The sequence below is a fragment of the Camelus bactrianus genome, unplaced genomic scaffold, assembly GCF_048773025.1.
Source record: "Camelus bactrianus isolate YW-2024 breed Bactrian camel unplaced genomic scaffold, ASM4877302v1 HiC_scaffold_43, whole genome shotgun sequence".
NCBI lineage: Eukaryota > Metazoa > Chordata > Mammalia > Artiodactyla > Camelidae > Camelus > Camelus bactrianus.
Window position 1 is genome coordinate 6,918,371 of NW_027413959.1, and position 22,558 is coordinate 6,940,928.

The window sequence follows — 22,558 nt, forward strand, 5'->3', positions numbered from 1 at the left end:
CCATTCCATACATATATATGGGGAGGTACAAGCTCCAACTCGGTTTTACAGTGAAACCTGCAGGAACTTCTAACCGACACTAGGAAACAGACTGAGAAAGCAGAGAAAAAGTACCTCCTGCAACCCGTTCCCTTGGTGCTAGATGAACGAAAGTCTCTGTACCTGCTCAGTTTTGAGAGATAAGTGTGTGTGAAAGCCGTCCTTCACCTAGCTTGTTGGGAACACAAAGTTTCTTTTCAGTTGCAAACTCCATTCCATACATATATATGGGGAGGTACAAGCTCCAACTCGGTTTTACAGTGAAAACTGCAGGAACTTCTAACCGACACTAGGAAACAGACTGAGAAAGCAGAGAAAAAGTACCTCCTGCAACCCGTTCCCTTGGTGCTAGATGAACGAACGTCTCTGTACCTGCTCAGTTTTGAGAGATAAGTGTGTGTGAAAGCCGTCCTTCACCTAACTTGTTGGGAACACAAAGCTTCTTTTCAGTAGCAAACTCCACTCCATGCATATATACGGGGATGTACTAGCTCCTAATCTGTTTTACAGTGAAAACTGCAGGAACTTCAAACCACCACTAGGAAAAAGACTGAGAAACCAGAGAAAAAGTGTCTCCTGCAACCCGTTCCCTTGGTGCTAGATGAACGAACGTCTCTCCACTTGCTCAGTTCTGAGAGATAATTGTGTGTGAAAGCCGTGCTTCACTTAGCTTGTTGGGAACACAAAGTTTCTTTTCAGTTGCAAACTCCATTCCATACATATATATGGGGAGGTACTAGCTCCAACTCGGTTTTACAGTGAAAACTGCAGGAACTTCTAACCGGCACTAGAAAACAGACTGAGAAAGCCGAGAAAAATTGTCTCCTGCAACCCGTTCCCTTGGTGCTAGATGAACGAACGTCTCTCCACTTGCTGAGTTCTCAGAGATAAGTGTGTGTGAAAGCCGTCCTTCATCTAGCTTGTTGGGAACACAAAGTTTCTTTTCAGTTGCAAACTCCATTCCATACATATATATGGGGAGGTACAAGCTCCAACTCGGTTTTACAGTGAAAACTGCAGGAACATCTAACCGGCACTAGGAAACAGACTGAGAAAGCAGAGAAAAAGTTTCTCCTGCAACCCGTTCCCTTGGTGCTAGATGAACGAACGTCTCTGTACCTGCTCAGTTCTGAGAGATAATTGTGTGTGAAAGCCGTCCTTCACCTAGCTTGTTGGGAACACAAAGTTTCTTATCAGCTTGAAACTCCACTCCATACATATATATGGGTAGGTACTAGCTCCAACTCGGTTTTACAGTGAAAACTGCAGGAACTTCAAACCGGCACTAGGATACAGACTGAGAAAGCATAGAAAAAGTGTCCCTGCAACCCGTTCCCTTGGTGCTAGATGAACGAACGTATCTCCACTTGCTCAGTTCTGAGAGATAAGTGTGTGTGAAAGCCGTTCTTCACCTAGCTTGTTGGGAACACAAAGTTTCTTTTCAGTAGCAAACTCCACTCCATGCATATATACGGGGAGGTACTAGCTCCAAATCTGTTTTACAGTGAAAACTGCAGGAAATTCAAACCGCCACTAGGAAACAGAATGAGAAACCAGAGAAAAAGTTTATCCTGCAACCCGTTCCCTTGGTGCTAGATGAACGAAAGTCTCTCCACTTGCTGACTTCTGAGAGATTAGTGTGTGTGAAAGCCGTCCTTCACTTAGCTTGTTGGGAACACAAAGTTTCTTTTCAGTTGCAAACTCCATTCCATACATATATATGGGGAGGTACTAGCTCCAAGTCGGTTTTACAGTGAAAACTGCAGGAACTTCTAACCGGCACTAGGAAACAGACTGAGAAAGCCGAGAAAAAGTGTCTCCTGCAACCCGTTCCCTTGGTGCTAGATGAACGAACGTCTCTCCACTTGCTCAATTCTGAGGTATAAGTGTGTGTGAAAGCCGTACTTCACCTAGCTTTTTGGGAACACAAAGTTTCTTTTCAGTTGCAAACTCCATTCCATACATATATATGGGGAGGTACAAGCTCAAACTCGATTTTACAGTGAAAACTGCAGGAACTTCTAACCGACACTAGGAAACAGATTGAGAAAGCAGAGAAAAAGTGTCTCCTGCAACCCGTTCCCTTGGTGCTAGATGAACGTACGTCTCTCCACTTGCTCAGTTCTGAGAGATAATTGTGTGTGAATGCGGTCCTTCACTTAGCTTGTAGGGAACACAAAGTTTCTTTTCAGTTGCAAACTCCATTCCATACATATATATGGGGAGGTACTAGCTCCAAGTCGGTATTACAGTGAAAACTGCAGGAACTTCTAACTGGCACTAGGAAACAGACTGAGAAAGCCGAGAAATAGTGTCTCCTGCAACCCGTTCCCTTGGTGCTAGATGAACGAACGTCTCTCCACTTGCTGATTTCTGAGAGATAAGTGTGTGTGAAAGCCGTCCTTCACCTAGCTTGTTGGGAACACAAAGTTTCTTTTCAGTGGCAAACTCCATTCCATACTTATATATGGGGAGGTACAAGCTCCAACTCTGTTTAACAGTGAAATTGCAGGAACTTCAAACCGGCACTAGGAAGCAGACTGAGAAAGCAGAGAAAAAGTGTCTCCTGCAACCCGTTCCCTTGGTGCTAGATGAACGAACGTCTCTCCACTTGCTCAGTTCTGAGAGATAAGTGTGTGTGAAAGCCGTCCTTCACCTAGCTTGTTGGGAACACAAAGTTTTTTTTCAGTTGCAAACTCCATTCCATACATATATATGGTGAGGTACTAGCTCCAAATCGGTTTGACAGTGAAAACTGCAGGAACTTCAAACCGGCACTAGGAAACAGACTGAGAAAGCAGAGTAAAATGTCTCCTCAAACCCGTTCCCTTGGTGCTAGATGAACGAACGTCTCTCCACTTGCTCAGTTCTGAGAGATAAGTGTGTGTGAAAGCCGTCCTTCACCTAGCTTGTTGGGAACACAAAGTTTCTTTTCAGTTGCAAACTCCATTCCATACATATATATTGGGAGGTACTAGCTCCATGTCGGTTTTACAGTGAAAACTGCAGGAACTTCAAACCGGCACTAGGAAACAGACTGAGAAAGCAGAGAAAAAGTGTCTCCTGCAAACCGTTCCCTTGGTGCTAGATGAACGAACGTCTCTCCACTTGCTCAGTTCTGAGAGATAAGTGTGTGTGAAAGCCGTCCTTCACCTAGCTTGTTTTGAACACAAAGTTTCTTTTCAGTTGCAAACTCCATTCCATATATATATATGGGGAGGTACTTGCTCCAACTCGGTTTTACAGTGAAAACTGCAGGAACTTCTAACCGGCACTAGGAAACAGACTGAGAAAGCAGAGTAAAATGTCTCCTCAAACCCGTTCCCTTGGTGCTAGATGAACGAACGTCTCTCCACTTTCTCAGTTCTGAGAGATAAGTGTGTGTGAAAGCCGTCCTTCACCTAGCTTGTTGGGAACACAAAGTTTGTTTTGAGTTGCAAACTCCATTCCATACATATAAATGGTGAGGTACTAGCTCCAAATCGGTTTGACAGTGAAAACTGCAGGAACTTCAAACCGGCACTAGGAAACAGACTGAGAAAGCAGAGTAAAATGTCTCCTCAAACCCGTTCCCTTGGTGCTAGATGAACGAACGTCTCTCCACTTTCTCAGTTCTGAGAGATAAGTGTGTGTGAAAGCCGTCCTTCACCTAGCTTGTTGGGAACACAAAGTTTCTTTTCAGTTGCAAACTCCATTCCATACATATATATGGGGAGGTACTAGCTCCATGTCGGTTTTACAGTGAAAACTGCAGGAACTTCAAACCGGCAATAGGAAACAGACTGAGAAAGCAGAGAAAAAGTGTCTCCTGCAAACCGTTCCCTTGGTGCTAGATGAACGAACGTCTCTGTACATGCTCATTTCTGAGAGGTAAGTGTGTGTGAAAGCCGTCCTTCAACTAGCTTGTTGGGAACACAAAGATTCTTTTCAGTTGCAAATTCCACTCCATACATATATATCGGAAAGTTCTAGTTCCAACTCTGTTTAACAGTCAAATTGCAGGAACTTCAAACGGGCACTAGGAAACAGACTGAGAAAGCAGAGAAAAAGTGTCTCCTGCAACCCGTTCCCTTGGTGCTAGATGAACGAACGTCTCTCCACTTGCTCAGTTCTGAGAGATAAGTGTGTGTGAAAGCCGTCCTTCACCTAGCTTGTTTTGAACACAAAGTTTCTTTTCAGTTGCAAACTCCATTCCATATATATATATGGGGAAGTACTAGCTCCAACTCTGTTTTACAGTGAAAACTGCAGGAACTTCTAACCGGCAATAGGAAACAGACTGAGAAAGCAGAGTAAAATGTCTCCTGAAACCCGTTCCCTTGGTGCTAGATGAACGAACGTCTCTCCCCTTGCTCAGTTCTGAGAGATAAGTGTGTGTGAAAGCCGTCCTTCACCTAGCTTGTCGGGAACACAAAGTTTCTTTTCAGTTGCAAACTCCATTCCATACATATATATGGGGAGGTACTAGCTCCATGTCGGTTTTACAGTGAAAACTGCAGGAACTTCAAACCGGCACTAGGAAACAGACTGAGAAAGCAGAGAAAAAGTGTCTCCTGCAACCCGTTCCCTTGGTGCTAGATGAACGAACGTCTCTCCACTTGCTCAGTTCTGAGGGATAAGTGTGTGTGAAAGTCGTCCTTCACCTAGCTTGTTGGGAACACAAAGTTTCTTTTCAGTTGCAAACTCCATTCCATACATATATATGGGGAGGTACAATATTCAACTCGGTTTTACAGAGAAAACTGCAGGAACTTCAAACCGGCACTAGGAAACAGACTGAGAAAGCAGAGAAAAAGAGTCTATTGCAACCCGTTCCCTTGGTGCTAGATGAACGAACCTCTCTCCACTTGCTCAGTTCTGAGAGATATGTGTGTGTGAAAGCCGTCCTTCACCTAGCTTGTTGGGAACACAAAGTTTCTTTTCAGTTGCAAACTCCATTCCATAGATATATATGGGGAGGTACAAGCTCCAAATCGGTTTAACAGTGAAAACTGCAGGAACTTGAAACCGCCACTAGGAAACAGACTGAGAAAGCAGAGAAAAAGTGTCTCCTGCAACCCGGTCCCTTGGTGCTAGATGAACGAACGTCTCTCCACTTGCTCAGCTCTGAGAGATAAGTGTGTGTGAAAGCCGTCCTTCACCTAGCTTGTTGGGAACACAAAGTTTCTTATCAGTTGCAAACTCCACTCCATACATATATATGGGGAGGTACTAGCTCCAACTCGGTTTTACAGTGAAAACTGCAGGAACTTCTAACCAGCACTAGGAAAAAGACTGAGAAAGCCGGGAAAAAGTGTCCCCTGCAACCCGTTCCCTTGGTGCTAGATGAACGAACGTCTCTCCACTTGCTCAGTTCTGAGAGATAATTGTGTGAGAAAGCCGTCCTTCACCTAGCTTGTTGGGAACACACAGATTCTATTCAGTAGCAAACTCCACTCCATACATATAAATGGGGAGGTACTAGCTCCAACTCGGTTTTACAGTGAAAACTGCAGGAACTTCAAACCGGCACTAGGAAACAGACTGAGAAAGCAGAGAAAAAGTGTCTCCTGCAACCCGTACCCTTAGTGGTAGATGAACGAACGTCTCTCCACTTGCTCAGTTCTGAGAGATAAGTGTGTGTGAAAGCCTTCCTTCACCTAGCTTGTTGGGAACACAAAGTTTCTTTTCAGTAACAAACTCCACTCCATGCATATATATGGGGAGTTACTAGCTCCAAATCTGTTTTACAGTGAAAACTGCAGGAACTTCAAACCGCCACTAGGAAACAGACTGAGAAACCAGAGAAAAAGTGTCTCCTGTAACCCGTTCCCTTGGTGCTAGATGAACGAAAGTCTCTCCACTTGCTGAGTTCTGAGAGATAAGTGTGTGTGAAAGCCGTCCTTCACCTAGCTTGTTGGGAACACAAAGTTTCTTTTCAGTTGCAAACTCCATTCCATACATATATATGGGGAGGTACAAGCTCCAACTTTGTTTTACAGTGAAAACTGCAGGAACTTCTAACCGGCACTAGGAAACAGACTGAGAAAGCAGAGAAAAAGTGTCTCCTGCAAACCGTTCCCTTGGTGCTAGATGAACGAACGTCTCTGTACATGCTCATTTCTGAGAGATAAGTGTGTGTGAAAGCCGTCCATCACCTAGCTTGTTGGGAACACAAAGATGCTTTTCAGTTGCAAATTCCACTCCATACATATATATCGGAAAGTTCTAGTTCCAACTCTGTTTAACAGTCAAATTGCAGGAACTTCAAACGGGCACTAGGAAACAGACTGAGAAAGCAGAGAAAAAGTGTCTCCTGCAACCCGTTCCCTTGGTGCTAGAAGAACGAACGTCTCTCCACTTGCTCAGTTCTGAGAGATAAGTGTGTGTGAAAGCCGTCCTTCACCTAGCTTGTTTTGAACGCAAAGTTTCTTTTCAGTTGCAAACTCCATTCCATATATATATATGGGGAAGTACTAGCTCCAACTCTGTTTTACAGTGAAAACTGCAGGAACTTCTAACCGGCAATAGGAAACAGACTGAGAAAGCAGAGTAAAATGTCTCCTGAAACCCGTTCCCTTGGTGCTAGATGAACGAACGTCTCTCCCCTTGCTCAGTTCTGAGAAATAAGTGTGTGTGAAAGCCGTCCTTCACCTAGCTTGTCGGGAACACAAAGTTTCTTTTCAGTTGCAAACTCCATTCCATACATATATATGGGGAGGTACTAGCTCCATGTCGGTTTTACAGTGAAAACTGCAGGAACTTCAAACCGGCACTAGGAAACAGACTGAGAAAGCAGAGAAAAAGTGTCTCCTGCAACCCGTTCCCTTGGTGCTAGATGAACGAACGTCTCTCCACTTGCTCAGTTCTGAGGGATAATTGTGTGTGAAAGTCGTCCTTCACCTAGCTTGTTGGGAACACAAAGTTTCTTTTCAGTTGCAAACTCCATTCCATACATATATATGGGGAGGTACAATATTCAACTCGGTTTTACAGAGAAAACTGCAGGAACTTCAAACCGGCACTAGGAAACAGACTGAGAAAGCAGAGAAAAAGAGTCTATTGCAACCCGTTCCCTTGGTGCTAGATGAACGAACCTCTCTCCACTTGCTCAGTTCTGAGAGATATGTGTGTGTGAAAGCCGTCCTTCACCTAGCTTGTTGGGAACACAAAGTTTCTTTTCAGTTGCAAACTCCATTCCATAGATATATATGGGGAGGTACAAGCTCCAAATCGGTTTAACAGTGAAAACTGCAGGAACTTGAAACCGCCACTAGGAAACAGACTGAGAAAGCAGAGAAAAAGTGTCTCCTGCAACCCGGTCCCTTGGTGCTAGATGAACGAACGTCTCTCCACTTGCTCAGCTCTGAGAGATAAGTGTGTGTGAAAGCCGTCCTTCACCTAGCTTGTTGGGAACACAAAGTTTCTTATCAGTTGCAAACTCCACTCCATACATATATATGGGGAGGTACTAGCTCCAACTCGGTTTTACAGTGAAAACTGCAGGAACTTCTAACCAGCACTAGGAAACAGACTGAGAAAGCCGGGAAAAAGTGTCTCCTGCAACCCGTTCCCTTGGTGCTAGATGAACGAACTTCTCTCCACTTGCTCAGTTCTGAGAGATAATTGTGTGAGAAAGCCGTCCTTCACCTAGCTTGTTGGGAACACATAGATTCTATTCAGTAGCAAACTCCACTCCATACATATAAATGGGGAGGTACTAGCTCCAACTCGGTTTTACAGTGAAAACTGCAGGAACTTCAAACCGGCACTAGGAAACAGACTGAGAAAGCAGAGAAAAAGTGTCTCCTGCAACCCGTTCCCTTAGTGGTAGATGAACGAACGTCTCTCCACTTGCTCAGTTCTGAGAGATAAGTGTGTGTGAAAGCCTTCCTTCACCTAGCTTGTTGGGAACACAAAGTTTCTTTTCAGTAACAAACTCCACTCCATGCATATATATGGGGAGTTACTAGCTCCAAATCTGTTTTACAGTGAAAACTGCAGGAACTTCAAACCGCCACTAGGAAACAGACTGAGAAACCAGAGAAAAAGTGTCTCCTGCAACCCGTTCCCTTGGTGCTAGATGAACGAAAGTCTCTCCACTTGCTGAGTTCTGAGAGATAAGTGTGTGTGAAAGCCGTCCTTCACCTAGCTTGTTGGGAACACAAAGTTTCTTTTCAGTTGCAAACTCCATTCCATACATATATATCGGGAGGTACAAGCTCCAACTTTGTTTTACAGTGAAAACTGCAGGAACTTCTAACCGGCACTAGGAAACAGACTGAGAACGCAGAGAAAAAGTGTCTCCTGCAACCCGTTTCCTTGGTGCTAGATGAACGAACGTCTCTCCACTTGCTTAGTTCTGAGAGATAAGTGTATGTGAAAGCCGTCCTTCACCTAGCTTGTTGGGAACACAAAGTTTCTTATCAGTTGCAAACTCCACTCCATACATATATATGGGGAGGTACAAGCTCAAAGTCGGTTTTACAGTGAAAACTGCAGGAACTTCAAACCGCCACTAGGAAACAGACTGAGAGACCAGAGAAAAAGTGTCTCCTGCAACCCGTTCCCTTTGTGCTAGATGAACGAACGTCTCTCCACTTGCTTAGTTCTGAGAGATAAGTGTGTGTGAAAGCCGTCCTTCACCTAGCTTGTTGGGAACACAAAGTTTCTTTTCAGTTGCATAATCCACTCCATGCATATATATGGGGAGGTTCTAGCTCCAAATCTGTTTTACAGTGAAAACTGCAGGAATTTCAAACCGCCACTAGTAAACAGACTGAGAAACAGAGAAAAAGTGTCTCCTGCAACCCGTTCCCGTGGTGCTAGATGAACGAACGTCTCTCCCCTTGCTCAGTTCTGAGAGATAAGTGTGTGTGAAAGCCGTCCTTCACCTAGCTTGTTGGGAACACAAAGTTTCTTATCAGTTGCAAACTCCACTCCATGCATATATACGGGGAGGTACTAGCTCCTAATCTGTTTTACAGTGAAAACTGCAGGAACTTCAAACCGCCACTAGGAAACAGACTGAGAAAGCAGAGAAAAAGTGTCTCCTGCAACCCGTTCCCTTGGTGCTAGATGAACGAACGTCTCTGTACCTGCTCAGTTCTTAGAGATAAGTGTGTGTGAAAGCGGTCCTTCACCTAGCTTGTTGGGAACACAAAGTTTCTTATCAGTGGCAAACTCCACTCCTTACATATATATGGGGAGGTACTAGTTCCAACTCTGTTTTACAGTGAAAACTGCAGGAACTTCAAACCGGCACTAGGATACAGACTGAGAAAGCAGAGAAAAAGTGTCTCCTGCAACCCGTTCCCTTGGTGCTAGATGAACGAACGTCTCTCCACTTTCTCAGTTCTGAGAGATAAGTGTGTGTGAAAGCCGTCCTTCACCTAGCTTGTTGGGAACACAAAGTCTGTTTTCAGTTGCAAACTCCATTCCATACATATATATGGGGAGGTACTAGCTCCAAGTCGGTTTTACAGTGAAAACTGCAGGAACTTCTAACCGGCACTAGGAAACAGACTGAGAAAGCCGAGAAAAAGTGTCTCCTGCAACCCGTTCCCTTGGTGCTAGATGAACGAACGTCTCTCCACTTGCTCAATTCTGAGGTATAAGTGTGTGTGAAAGCCGTACTTCACCTAGCTTTTTGGGAACACAAAGTTTCTTTTCAGTTGCAAACTCCATTCCATACATATATATGGGGAGGTACAAGCTCAAACTCGATTTTACAGTGAAAACTGCAGGAACTTCTAACCGACACTAGGAAACAGATTGAGAAAGCAGAGAAAAAGTGTCTCCTGCAACCCGTTCCCTTGGTGCTAGATGAACGTACGTCTCTCCACTTGCTCAGTTCTGAGAGATAATTGTGTGTGAATGCGGTCCTTCACTTAGCTTGTAGGGAACACAAAGTTTCTTTTCAGTTGCAAACTCCATTCCATACATATATATGGGGAGGTACTAGCTCCAAGTCGGTATTACAGTGAAAACTGCAGGAACTTCTAACTGGCACTAGGAAACAGACTGAGAAAGCCGAGAAATAGTGTCTCCTGCAACCCGTTCCCTTGGTGCTAGATGAACGAACGTCTCTCCACTTGCTGATTTCTGAGAGATAAGTGTGTGTGAAAGCCGTCCTTCACCTAGCTTGTTGGGAACACAAAGTTTCTTTTCAGTGGCAAACTCCATTCCATACTTATATATGGGGAGGTACAAGCTCCAACTCTGTTTAACAGTGAAATTGCAGGAACTTCAAACCGGCACTAGGAAGCAGACTGAGAAAGCAGAGAAAAAGTGTCTCCTGCAACCCGTTCCCTTGGTGCTAGATGAACGAACGTCTCTCCACTTGCTCAGTTCTGAGAGATAAGTGTGTGTGAAAGCCGTCCTTCACCTAGCTTGTTGGGAACACAAAGTTTTTTTTCAGTTGCAAACTCCATTCCATACATATATATGGTGAGGTACTAGCTCCAAATCGGTTTGACAGTGAAAACTGCAGGAACTTCAAACCGGCACTAGGAAACAGACTGAGAAAGCAGAGTAAAATGTCTCCTCAAACCCGTTCCCTTGGTGCTAGATGAACGAACGTCTCTCCACTTGCTCAGTTCTGAGAGATAAGTGTGTGTGAAAGCCGTCCTTCACCTAGCTTGTTGGGAACACAAAGTTTCTTTTCAGTTGCAAACTCCATTCCATACATATATATTGGGAGGTACTAGCTCCATGTCGGTTTTACAGTGAAAACTGCAGGAACTTCAAACCGGCACTAGGAAACAGACTGAGAAAGCAGAGAAAAAGTGTCTCCTGCAAACCGTTCCCTTGGTGCTAGATGAACGAACGTCTCTCCACTTGCTCAGTTCTGAGAGATAAGTGTGTGTGAAAGCCGTCCTTCACCTAGCTTGTTTTGAACACAAAGTTTCTTTTCAGTTGCAAACTCCATTCCATATATATATATGGGGAGGTACTTGCTCCAACTCGGTTTTACAGTGAAAACTGCAGGAACTTCTAACCGGCACTAGGAAACAGACTGAGAAAGCAGAGTAAAATGTCTCCTCAAACCCGTTCCCTTGGTGCTAGATGAACGAACGTCTCTCCACTTTCTCAGTTCTGAGAGATAAGTGTGTGTGAAAGCCGTCCTTCACCTAGCTTGTTGGGAACACAAAGTTTGTTTTGAGTTGCAAACTCCATTCCATACATATAAATGGTGAGGTACTAGCTCCAAATCGGTTTGACAGTGAAAACTGCAGGAACTTCAAACCGGCACTAGGAAACAGACTGAGAAAGCAGAGTAAAATGTCTCCTCAAACCCGTTCCATTGGTGCTAGATGAACGAACGTCTCTCCACTTGCTCAGTTCTGAGAGATAAGTGTGTGTGAAAGCCGTCCTTCACCTAGCTTGTTGGGAACACAAAGTTTCTTTTCAGTTGCAAACTCCATTCCATACATATATATGGGGAGGTACTAGCTCCATGTCGGTTTTACAGTGAAAACTGCAGGAACTTCAAACCGGCAATAGGAAACAGACTGAGAAAGCAGAGAAAAAGTGTCTCCTGCAAACCGTTCCCTTGGTGCTAGATGAACGAACGTCTCTGTACATGCTCATTTCTGAGAGGTAAGTGTGTGTGAAAGCCGTCCTTCAACTAGCTTGTTGGGAACACAAAGATTCTTTTCAGTTGCAAATTCCACTCCATACATATATATCGGAAAGTTCTAGTTCCAACTCTGTTTAACAGTCAAATTGCAGGAACTTCAAACGGGCACTAGGAAACAGACTGAGAAAGCAGAGAAAAAGTGTCTCCTGCAACCCGTTCCCTTGGTGCTAGATGAACGAACGTCTCTCCACTTGCTCAGTTCTGAGAGATAAGTGTGTGTGAAAGCCGTCCTTCACCTAGCTTGTTTTGAACACAAAGTTTCTTTTCAGTTGCAAACTCCATTCCATATATATATATGGGGAAGTACTAGCTCCAACTCTGTTTTACAGTGAAAACTGCAGGAACTTCTAACCGGCAATAGGAAACAGACTGAGAAAGCAGAGTAAAATGTCTCCTGAAACCCGTTCCCTTGGTGCTAGATGAACGAACGTCTCTCCCCTTGCTCAGTTCTGAGAGATAAGTGTGTGTGAAAGCCGTCCTTCACCTAGCTTGTCGGGAACACAAAGTTTCTTTTCAGTTGCAAACTCCATTCCATACATATATATGGGGAGGTACTAGCTCCATGTCGGTTTTACAGTGAAAACTGCAGGAACTTCAAACCGGCACTAGGAAACAGACTGAGAAAGCAGAGAAAAAGTGTCTCCTGCAACCCGTTCCCTTGGTGCTAGATGAACGAACGTCTCTCCACTTGCTCAGTTCTGAGGGATAAGTGTGTGTGAAAGTCGTCCTTCACCTAGCTTGTTGGGAACACAAAGTTTCTTTTCAGTTGCAAACTCCATTCCATACATATATATGGGGAGGTACAATATTCAACTCGGTTTTACAGAGAAAACTGCAGGAACTTCAAACCGGCACTAGGAAACAGACTGAGAAAGCAGAGAAAAAGAGTCTATTGCAACCCGTTCCCTTGGTGCTAGATGAACGAACCTCTCTCCACTTGCTCAGTTCTGAGAGATATGTGTGTGTGAAAGCCGTCCTTCACCTAGCTTGTTGGGAACACAAAGTTTCTTTTCAGTTGCAAACTCCATTCCATAGATATATATGGGGAGGTACAAGCTCCAAATCGGTTTAACAGTGAAAACTGCAGGAACTTGAAACCGCCACTAGGAAACAGACTGAGAAAGCAGAGAAAAAGTGTCTCCTGCAACCCGGTCCCTTGGTGCTAGATGAACGAACGTCTCTCCACTTGCTCAGCTCTGAGAGATAAGTGTGTGTGAAAGCCGTCCTTCACCTAGCTTGTTGGGAACACAAAGTTTCTTATCAGTTGCAAACTCCACTCCATACATATATATGGGGAGGTACTAGCTCCAACTCGGTTTTACAGTGAAAACTGCAGGAACTTCTAACCAGCACTAGGAAAAAGACTGAGAAAGCCGGGAAAAAGTGTCCCCTGCAACCCGTTCCCTTGGTGCTAGATGAACGAACGTCTCTCCACTTGCTCAGTTCTGAGAGATAATTGTGTGAGAAAGCCGTCCTTCACCTAGCTTGTTGGGAACACACAGATTCTATTCAGTAGCAAACTCCACTCCATACATATAAATGGGGAGGTACTAGCTCCAACTCGGTTTTACAGTGAAAACTGCAGGAACTTCAAACCGGCACTAGGAAACAGACTGAGAAAGCAGAGAAAAAGTGTCTCCTGCAACCCGTACCCTTAGTGGTAGATGAACGAACGTCTCTCCACTTGCTCAGTTCTGAGAGATAAGTGTGTGTGAAAGCCTTCCTTCACCTAGCTTGTTGGGAACACAAAGTTTCTTTTCAGTAACAAACTCCACTCCATGCATATATATGGGGAGTTACTAGCTCCAAATCTGTTTTACAGTGAAAACTGCAGGAACTTCAAACCGCCACTAGGAAACAGACTGAGAAACCAGAGAAAAAGTGTCTCCTGTAACCCGTTCCCTTGGTGCTAGATGAACGAAAGTCTCTCCACTTGCTGAGTTCTGAGAGATAAGTGTGTGTGAAAGCCGTCCTTCACCTAGCTTGTTGGGAACACAAAGTTTCTTTTCAGTTGCAAACTCCATTCCATACATATATATGGGGAGGTACAAGCTCCAACTTTGTTTTACAGTGAAAACTGCAGGAACTTCTAACCGGCACTAGGAAACAGACTGAGAAAGCAGAGAAAAAGTGTCTCCTGCAAACCGTTCCCTTGGTGCTAGATGAACGAACGTCTCTGTACATGCTCATTTCTGAGAGATAAGTGTGTGTGAAAGCCGTCCATCACCTAGCTTGTTGGGAACACAAAGATGCTTTTCAGTTGCAAATTCCACTCCATACATATATATCGGAAAGTTCTAGTTCCAACTCTGTTTAACAGTCAAATTGCAGGAACTTCAAACGGGCACTAGGAAACAGACTGAGAAAGCAGAGAAAAAGTGTCTCCTGCAACCCGTTCCCTTGGTGCTAGAAGAACGAACGTCTCTCCACTTGCTCAGTTCTGAGAGATAAGTGTGTGTGAAAGCCGTCCTTCACCTAGCTTGTTTTGAACGCAAAGTTTCTTTTCAGTTGCAAACTCCATTCCATATATATATATGGGGAAGTACTAGCTCCAACTCTGTTTTACAGTGAAAACTGCAGGAACTTCTAACCGGCAATAGGAAACAGACTGAGAAAGCAGAGTAAAATGTCTCCTGAAACCCGTTCCCTTGGTGCTAGATGAACGAACGTCTCTCCCCTTGCTCAGTTCTGAGAAATAAGTGTGTGTGAAAGCCGTCCTTCACCTAGCTTGTCGGGAACACAAAGTTTCTTTTCAGTTGCAAACTCCATTCCATACATATATATGGGGAGGTACTAGCTCCATGTCGGTTTTACAGTGAAAACTGCAGGAACTTCAAACCGGCACTAGGAAACAGACTGAGAAAGCAGAGAAAAAGTGTCTCCTGCAACCCGTTCCCTTGGTGCTAGATGAACGAACGTCTCTCCACTTGCTCAGTTCTGAGGGATAATTGTGTGTGAAAGTCGTCCTTCACCTAGCTTGTTGGGAACACAAAGTTTCTTTTCAGTTGCAAACTCCATTCCATACATATATATGGGGAGGTACAATATTCAACTCGGTTTTACAGAGAAAACTGCAGGAACTTCAAACCGGCACTAGGAAACAGACTGAGAAAGCAGAGAAAAAGAGTCTATTGCAACCCGTTCCCTTGGTGCTAGATGAACGAACCTCTCTCCACTTGCTCAGTTCTGAGAGATATGTGTGTGTGAAAGCCGTCCTTCACCTAGCTTGTTGGGAACACAAAGTTTCTTTTCAGTTGCAAACTCCATTCCATAGATATATATGGGGAGGTACAAGCTCCAAATCGGTTTAACAGTGAAAACTGCAGGAACTTGAAACCGCCACTAGGAAACAGACTGAGAAAGCAGAGAAAAAGTGTCTCCTGCAACCCGGTCCCTTGGTGCTAGATGAACGAACGTCTCTCCACTTGCTCAGCTCTGAGAGATAAGTGTGTGTGAAAGCCGTCCTTCACCTAGCTTGTTGGGAACACAAAGTTTCTTATCAGTTGCAAACTCCACTCCATACATATATATGGGGAGGTACTAGCTCCAACTCGGTTTTACAGTGAAAACTGCAGGAACTTCTAACCAGCACTAGGAAACAGACTGAGAAAGCCGGGAAAAAGTGTCTCCTGCAACCCGTTCCCTTGGTGCTAGATGAACGAACTTCTCTCCACTTGCTCAGTTCTGAGAGATAATTGTGTGAGAAAGCCGTCCTTCACCTAGCTTGTTGGGAACACATAGATTCTATTCAGTAGCAAACTCCACTCCATACATATAAATGGGGAGGTACTAGCTCCAACTCGGTTTTACAGTGAAAACTGCAGGAACTTCAAACCGGCACTAGGAAACAGACTGAGAAAGCAGAGAAAAAGTGTCTCCTGCAACCCGTTCCCTTAGTGGTAGATGAACGAACGTCTCTCCACTTGCTCAGTTCTGAGAGATAAGTGTGTGTGAAAGCCTTCCTTCACCTAGCTTGTTGGGAACACAAAGTTTCTTTTCAGTAACAAACTCCACTCCATGCATATATATGGGGAGTTACTAGCTCCAAATCTGTTTTACAGTGAAAACTGCAGGAACTTCAAACCGCCACTAGGAAACAGACTGAGAAACCAGAGAAAAAGTGTCTCCTGCAACCCGTTCCCTTGGTGCTAGATGAACGAAAGTCTCTCCACTTGCTGAGTTCTGAGAGATAAGTGTGTGTGAAAGCCGTCCTTCACCTAGCTTGTTGGGAACACAAAGTTTCTTTTCAGTTGCAAACTCCATTCCATACATATATATCGGGAGGTACAAGCTCCAACTTTGTTTTACAGTGAAAACTGCAGGAACTTCTAACCGGCACTAGGAAACAGACTGAGAACGCAGAGAAAAAGTGTCTCCTGCAACCCGTTTCCTTGGTGCTAGATGAACGAACGTCTCTCCACTTGCTTAGTTCTGAGAGATAAGTGTATGTGAAAGCCGTCCTTCACCTAGCTTGTTGGGAACACAAAGTTTCTTATCAGTTGCAAACTCCACTCCATACATATATATGGGGAGGTACAAGCTCAAAGTCGGTTTTACAGTGAAAACTGCAGGAACTTCAAACCGCCACTAGGAAACAGACTGAGAGACCAGAGAAAAAGTGTCTCCTGCAACCCGTTCCCTTTGTGCTAGATGAACGAACGTCTCTCCACTTGCTTAGTTCTGAGAGATAAGTGTGTGTGAAAGCCGTCCTTCACCTAGCTTGTTGGGAACACAAAGTTTCTTTTCAGTTGCATAATCCACTCCATGCATATATATGGGGAGGTTCTAGCTCCAAATCTGTTTTACAGTGAAAACTGCAGGAATTTCAAACCGCCACTAGTAAACAGACTGAGAAACAGAGAAAAAGTGTCTCCTGCAACCCGTTCCCGTGGTGCTAGATGAACGAACGTCTCTCCCCTTGCTCAGTTCTGAGAGATAAGTGTGTGTGAAAGCCGTCCTTCACCTAGCTTGTTGGGAACACAAAGTTTCTTATCAGTTGCAAACTCCACTCCATGCATATATACGGGGAGGTACTAGCTCCTAATCTGTTTTACAGTGAAAACTGCAGGAACTTCAAACCGCCACTAGGAAACAGACTGAGAAAGCAGAGAAAAAGTGTCTCCTGCAACCCGTTCCCTTGGTGCTAGATGAACGAACGTCTCTGTACCTGCTCAGTTCTTAGAGATAAGTGTGTGTGAAAGCGGTCCTTCACCTAGCTTGTTGGGAACACAAAGTTTCTTATCAGTGGCAAACTCCACTCCTTACATATATATGGGGAGGTACTAGTTCCAACTCTGTTTTACAGTGAAAACTGCAGGAACTTCAAACCGGCACTAGGATACAGACTGAGAAAGCAGAGAAAAAGTGTCTCCTGCAACCCGTTCCCTTGGTGCTAGATGAACGAACGTCTCTCCACTTTCTCAGTTCTGAGAGATAAGTGTGTGTGAAAGCCGTCCTTCACCTAGCTTGTTGGGAACACAAAGTCTGTTTTCAGTTGCAAACTCCATTCCATACATATATATTTTGAGGTACTAGCTCCAAATCGGTTTGACAGTGAAAACTGCAGGAACTTCAAACCGGCACTAGGAAACAGACTGAGAAAGCAGAGTAAAATGTCTCCTCAAACCCGTTCCCTTGGTGCTAGATGAACGAACGTCTCTCCACTTGCTCAGTTCTGAGAGATAAGTGTGTGTGAAAGCCGTCCTTCACCTAGCTTGTTGGGAACACAAAGTTTCTTTTCACTTGCAAACTCCATTCCATACATATATATGGGGAGGTACTAGCTCCATGTCGGTTTTACAGTGAAAACTGCAGGAACTTCAAACCGGCACTAGGAAACAGACTGAGAAAGCAGAGAAAAAGTGTCTCCTGCAAACCGTTCCCTTGGTGCTAGATGAACGAACGTCTCTGTACATGCTCATTTCTGAGAGATAATTGTGTGTGAAAGCCGTCCTTCAACTAGCTTGTTGGGAACACAAAGATTCTTTTCAGTTGCAAATTCCACTCCATACATATATATCGGAAAGTTCTAGTTCCAACTCTGTTTAACAGTCAAATTGCAGGAACTTCAAACTGGCACTAGGAAACAGACTGAGAAAGCAGAGAAAAAGTGTCTCCTGCAACCCGTTCCCTTGGTGCTAGATGAACGAACGTCTCTCCACTTGCTCAGTTCTGAGAGATAAGTGTGTGTGAAAGCCGTCCTTCACCTAGCTTGTTTTGAACACAAAGTTTCTTATCAGTTGCAAACTCCATTCCATATATATATATGGTGAAGTACTAGCTCCAACTCTGTTTTACAGTGAAAACTGCAGGAACTTCTAACCGGCAATAGGAAACAGACTGAGAAAGCAGAGTAAAATGTCTCCTGAAACCCGTTCCCTTGGTGCTAGATGAACGAACGTCTCTCCCCTTGCTCAGTTCTGAGAGATAAGTGTGTGTGAAATCCGTCCTTCACCTAGCTTGTCGGGAACACAAAGTTTCTTTTCAGTTGCAAACTCCATTCCATACATATATATGGGGAGGTACTAGCTCCATGTCGGTTTTACAGTGAAAACTGCAGGAACTTCAAACCGGCACTAGGAAACAGACTGAGAAAGCAGAGAAAAAGAGTCTATTGCAACCCGTTCCCTTGGTGCTAGATGAACGAACCTCTCTCCACTTGCTCAGTTCTGAGAGATATTTGTGTGTGAAAGCCGTCCTTCACCTAGCTTGTTGGGAACACAAAGTTTCTTTTCAGTTGAAAACTCCATTCCATAGATATATATGGGGAGGTACAAGCTCCAAATCGGTTTAACAGTGAAAACTGCAGGAACTTGAAACCGCCACTAGGAAACAGACTGAGAAAGCAGAGAAAAAGTGTCTCCTGCAACCCGGTCCCTTGGTGCTAGATGAACGAACGTCTCTCCACTTGCTCAGCTCTGAGAGATAAGTGTGTGTGAAAGCCGTCCTTCACCTAGCTTGTTGGGAACACAAAGTTTCTTATCAGTTGCAAACTCCACTCCATACATATATATGGGGAGGTACTAGCTCCAACTCGGTTTTACAGTGAAAACTGCAGGAACTTCTAACCAGCACTAGGAAACAGACTGAGAAAGCCGGGAAAAAGTGTCTCCTGCAACCCGTTCCCTTGGTGCTAGATGAACGAACGTCTCTCCACTTGCTCAGTTCTGAGAGATAATTGTGTGAGAAAGCCGTCCTTCACCTAGCTTGTTGGGAACACATAGATTCTATTCAGTAGCAAACTCCACTCCATACATATAAATGGGGAGGTACTAGCTCCAACTCGGTTTTACAGTGAAAACTGCATTAACTTCAAACCGGCACTAGGAAACAGACTGAGAAAGCAGAGAAAAAGTTTCTCCTGCAACCCGTTCCCTTAGTGGTAGATGAACGAACGTCTCTCCACTTGCTCAGTTCTGAGAGATAAGTGTGTGTGAAAGCCGTCCTTCACCTAGCTTGTTGGGAACACAAAGTTTCTTTTCAGTAACAAACTCCACTCCATGCATATATATGGGGAGTTACTAGCTCCAAATCTGTTTTACAGTGAAAACTGCAGGAACTTCAAACCGCCACTAGGAAACAGACTGAGAAACCAGAGAAAAAGTGTCTCCTGCAACCCGTTCCCTTGGTGCTAGATGAACGAACGTCTCTCCACTTGCTCAGTTCTGAGAGATATTTGTGTGTGAAAGCCGTCCTTCACCTAGCTTGTTGGGAACACAAAGTTTCTTTTCAGTTGCAAACTCCATTCCATACATATATATGGGGAGGTACAAGCTCCAACTCGGTTTTACAGTGAAAACTGCAGGAACTTCTAACCGACACTAGGAAACAGATTGAGAAAGCAGAGAAAAAGTGTCTCCTGCAACCCGTTCCCTTGGTGCTAGATGAACGTACGTCTCTCCACTTGCTCAGTTCTGAGAGATAATTGTGTGTGAATGCGGTCCTTCACTTAGCTTGTAGGGAACACAAAGTTTCTTTTCACTTGCAAACTCCATTCCATACATATATATGGGGAGGTACTAGCTCCAAGTCGGTATTACAGTGAAAACTGCAGGAACTTCTAACCGGCACTCGGAAACAGACTGAGAAAGCCGAGAAAAAGTGTCTCCTGCAACCCGTTCCCTTGGTGCTAGATGAACGAACGTCTCTCCACTTGCTGATTTCTGAGAGATAAGTGTGTGTGAAAGCCGTCCTTCATCTAGCTTGTAGGGAACACAAAGTTTCTTTTCAGTTGCAAACTCCATTCCATACATATATATGGGGAGGTACAAGCTCCAACTCGGTTTTACAGTGAAAACTGCAGGAACTTCAAACCGGCACTAGGAAACAGACTGAGAAAGCCGAGAAAAAGTTTCTCCTGCAACCCATTCCCTTGGTGCTAGATGAACGAACGTCTCTGTATCTGCTCAGTTCTGAGAGATAAGTGTGTGTGAAAGCCGTCCTTCACCTAGCTTGTTGGGAAAACAAAGTTTCTTTTCAGTTGCAAACTCCATTCCATACATATATATGGGGAGGTACAAGCTCCATCTAGGTTTACAGTGAAAACTGCAGGAACTTCAAACCCGCACTAGGATACAGACTGAGAAAGCCGAGAAAAAGTTTCTCCTGCAACCCATTCCCTTGGTGCTAGATGAACGAACGTCTCTCCACTTGCCCAGTTCTGAGAGATAAGTGTGTGTGAAAGCCGTCCTTCACCTAGCTTGTTGGGAACACAAAGTTTCTTTTCAGTTGCAAACTCCATTCCATACTTATATATGGGGAGGTACAAGCTCCAACTCTGTTTAACAGTGAAATTGCAGGAACTTCAAACTGGCACTAGGAAGCAGACTGAGAAAGCAGAGAAAAAGTGTCTCCTGCAACCAGTTCCCTTGGTGCTAGATGAACGAACGTCTCTCCACTTGCTCAGTTCTGAGAGATAAGTGTGTGTGAAAGCCGTCCTTCACCTAGCTTGTTTTGAACACAAAGTTTCTTTTCAGTTGCAAACTCCATTCCATATATATATATGGGGAGGTACTAGCTGCAACTCGGTTTTACAGTGAAAACTGCAGGAACTTCTAACCGGCACTAGGAAACAGAATGAGAAAGCAGAGAAAAAGTGTCTCCTGCAACCCGTTCCCTTGGTGCTAGATGAACGAACGTCTCTCCACTTTCTCAGTTCTGAGAGATAAGTGTGTGTGAAAGCCGTCCTTCACCTAGCTTGTTGGGAACACAAAGTGTGTTTTCAGTTGCAAACTCCATTCCATACATATATATGGTGAGGTACTATCTCCAAATCGGTTTGACAGTGAAAACTGCAGGAACTTCAAACCGGCACTAGGAAACAGACTGAGAAAACAGAGTAAAATGTCTCCTCAAACCCGTTCCCTTGGTGCTAGATGAACGAACGTCTCTCCACTTGCTCAGTTCTGAGAGATAAGTGTGTGTGAAAGCCGTCCTTCACCTAGCTTGTTGGGAACACAAAGTTTCTTTTCACTTGCAAACTCCATTCCATACATATATATGGGGAGGTACTAGCTCCATGTCGGTTTTACAGTGAAAACTGCAGGTACTTCAAACCGGCACTAGGAAACAGACTGAGAAAGCAGAGAAAAAGTGTCTCCTGCAAACCGTTCCCTTGGTGCTAGATGAACGAACGTCTCTGTACATGCTCATTTCTGAGAGATAAGTGTGTGTGAAAGCCGTCCTTCAACTAGCTTGTTGGGAACACAAAGATTCTTTTCAGTTGCAAATTCCACTCCATACATATATATCGGAAAGTTCTAGTTCCAACTCTGTTTAACAGTGAAATTGCAGGAACTTCAAACTGGCCTTAGGAAGCAGACTGAGAAAGCAGAGAAAAAGTGTCTCCTGCAACCCGTTCCCTTGGTGCTAGATGAACGAACGTCTCTCCACTTGCTCAGTTCTGAGAGATAAGTGTGTGTGAAAGCCGTCCTTCACCTAGCTTGTTTTGAACACAAAGTTTCTTTTCAGTTGCAAACTCCATTCCATATATATATATGGGGAGGTACTAGCTCCAACTCGGTTTTACAGTGAAAACTGCAGGAACTTCTAACCGGCACTAGGAAACAGAATGAGAAAGCAGAGAAAAAGTGTCTCCTGCTACCCGTTCCCTTGGTGCTAGATGAACGAACGTCTCTGTACATGCTCATTTCTGAGAGATAAGTGTGTGTGAAAGCCGTCCTTCACCTAGCTTGTTGGGAACACAAAGATTCTTTTCAGTTGCAAATTCCACTCCATACATATATATCGGAAAGTTCTAGTTCCAACTCTGTTTAACAGTCAAATTGCAGGAACTTCAAACTGGCACTAGGAAACAGACTGGGAAAGCAGAGAAAAAGTGTCTCCTGCAACCCGTTCCCTTGGTGCTAGATGAACGAACGTCTCTCCACTTGCTCAGTTCTGAGAGATAAGTGTGTGTGAAAGCCGTCCTTCACCTAGCTTGTTGGGAACACAAAGTTTCTTTTCAGTTGCAAACTCCATTCCATACATATATATGGGGAGGTACTAGCTCCATGTCGTTTTTACAGTGAAAACTGTAGGAACTTCAAACCGGCACTAGGAAACAGACTGAGAAAGCAGAGAAAAGTGTCTCCTGCAAACCGTTCCCTTGGTGCTAGATGAACGAACGTCTCTGTACATGCTCATTTCTGAGAGATAAGTGTGTGTGAAAGCCGTCCTTCACCTAGCTTGTTGGGAACACAAAGATTCTTTTCAGTTGCAAATTCCACTCCATACATATATATCGGAAAGTTCTAGTTCCAACTCTGTTTAACAGTCAAATTGCAGGAACTTCAAACTGGCACTAGGAAACAGACTGGGAAAGCAGAGAAAAAGTGTCTCCTGCAACCCGTTCCCTTGGTGCTAGATGAACGAACGTCTCTCCACTTGCTCAGTTCTGAG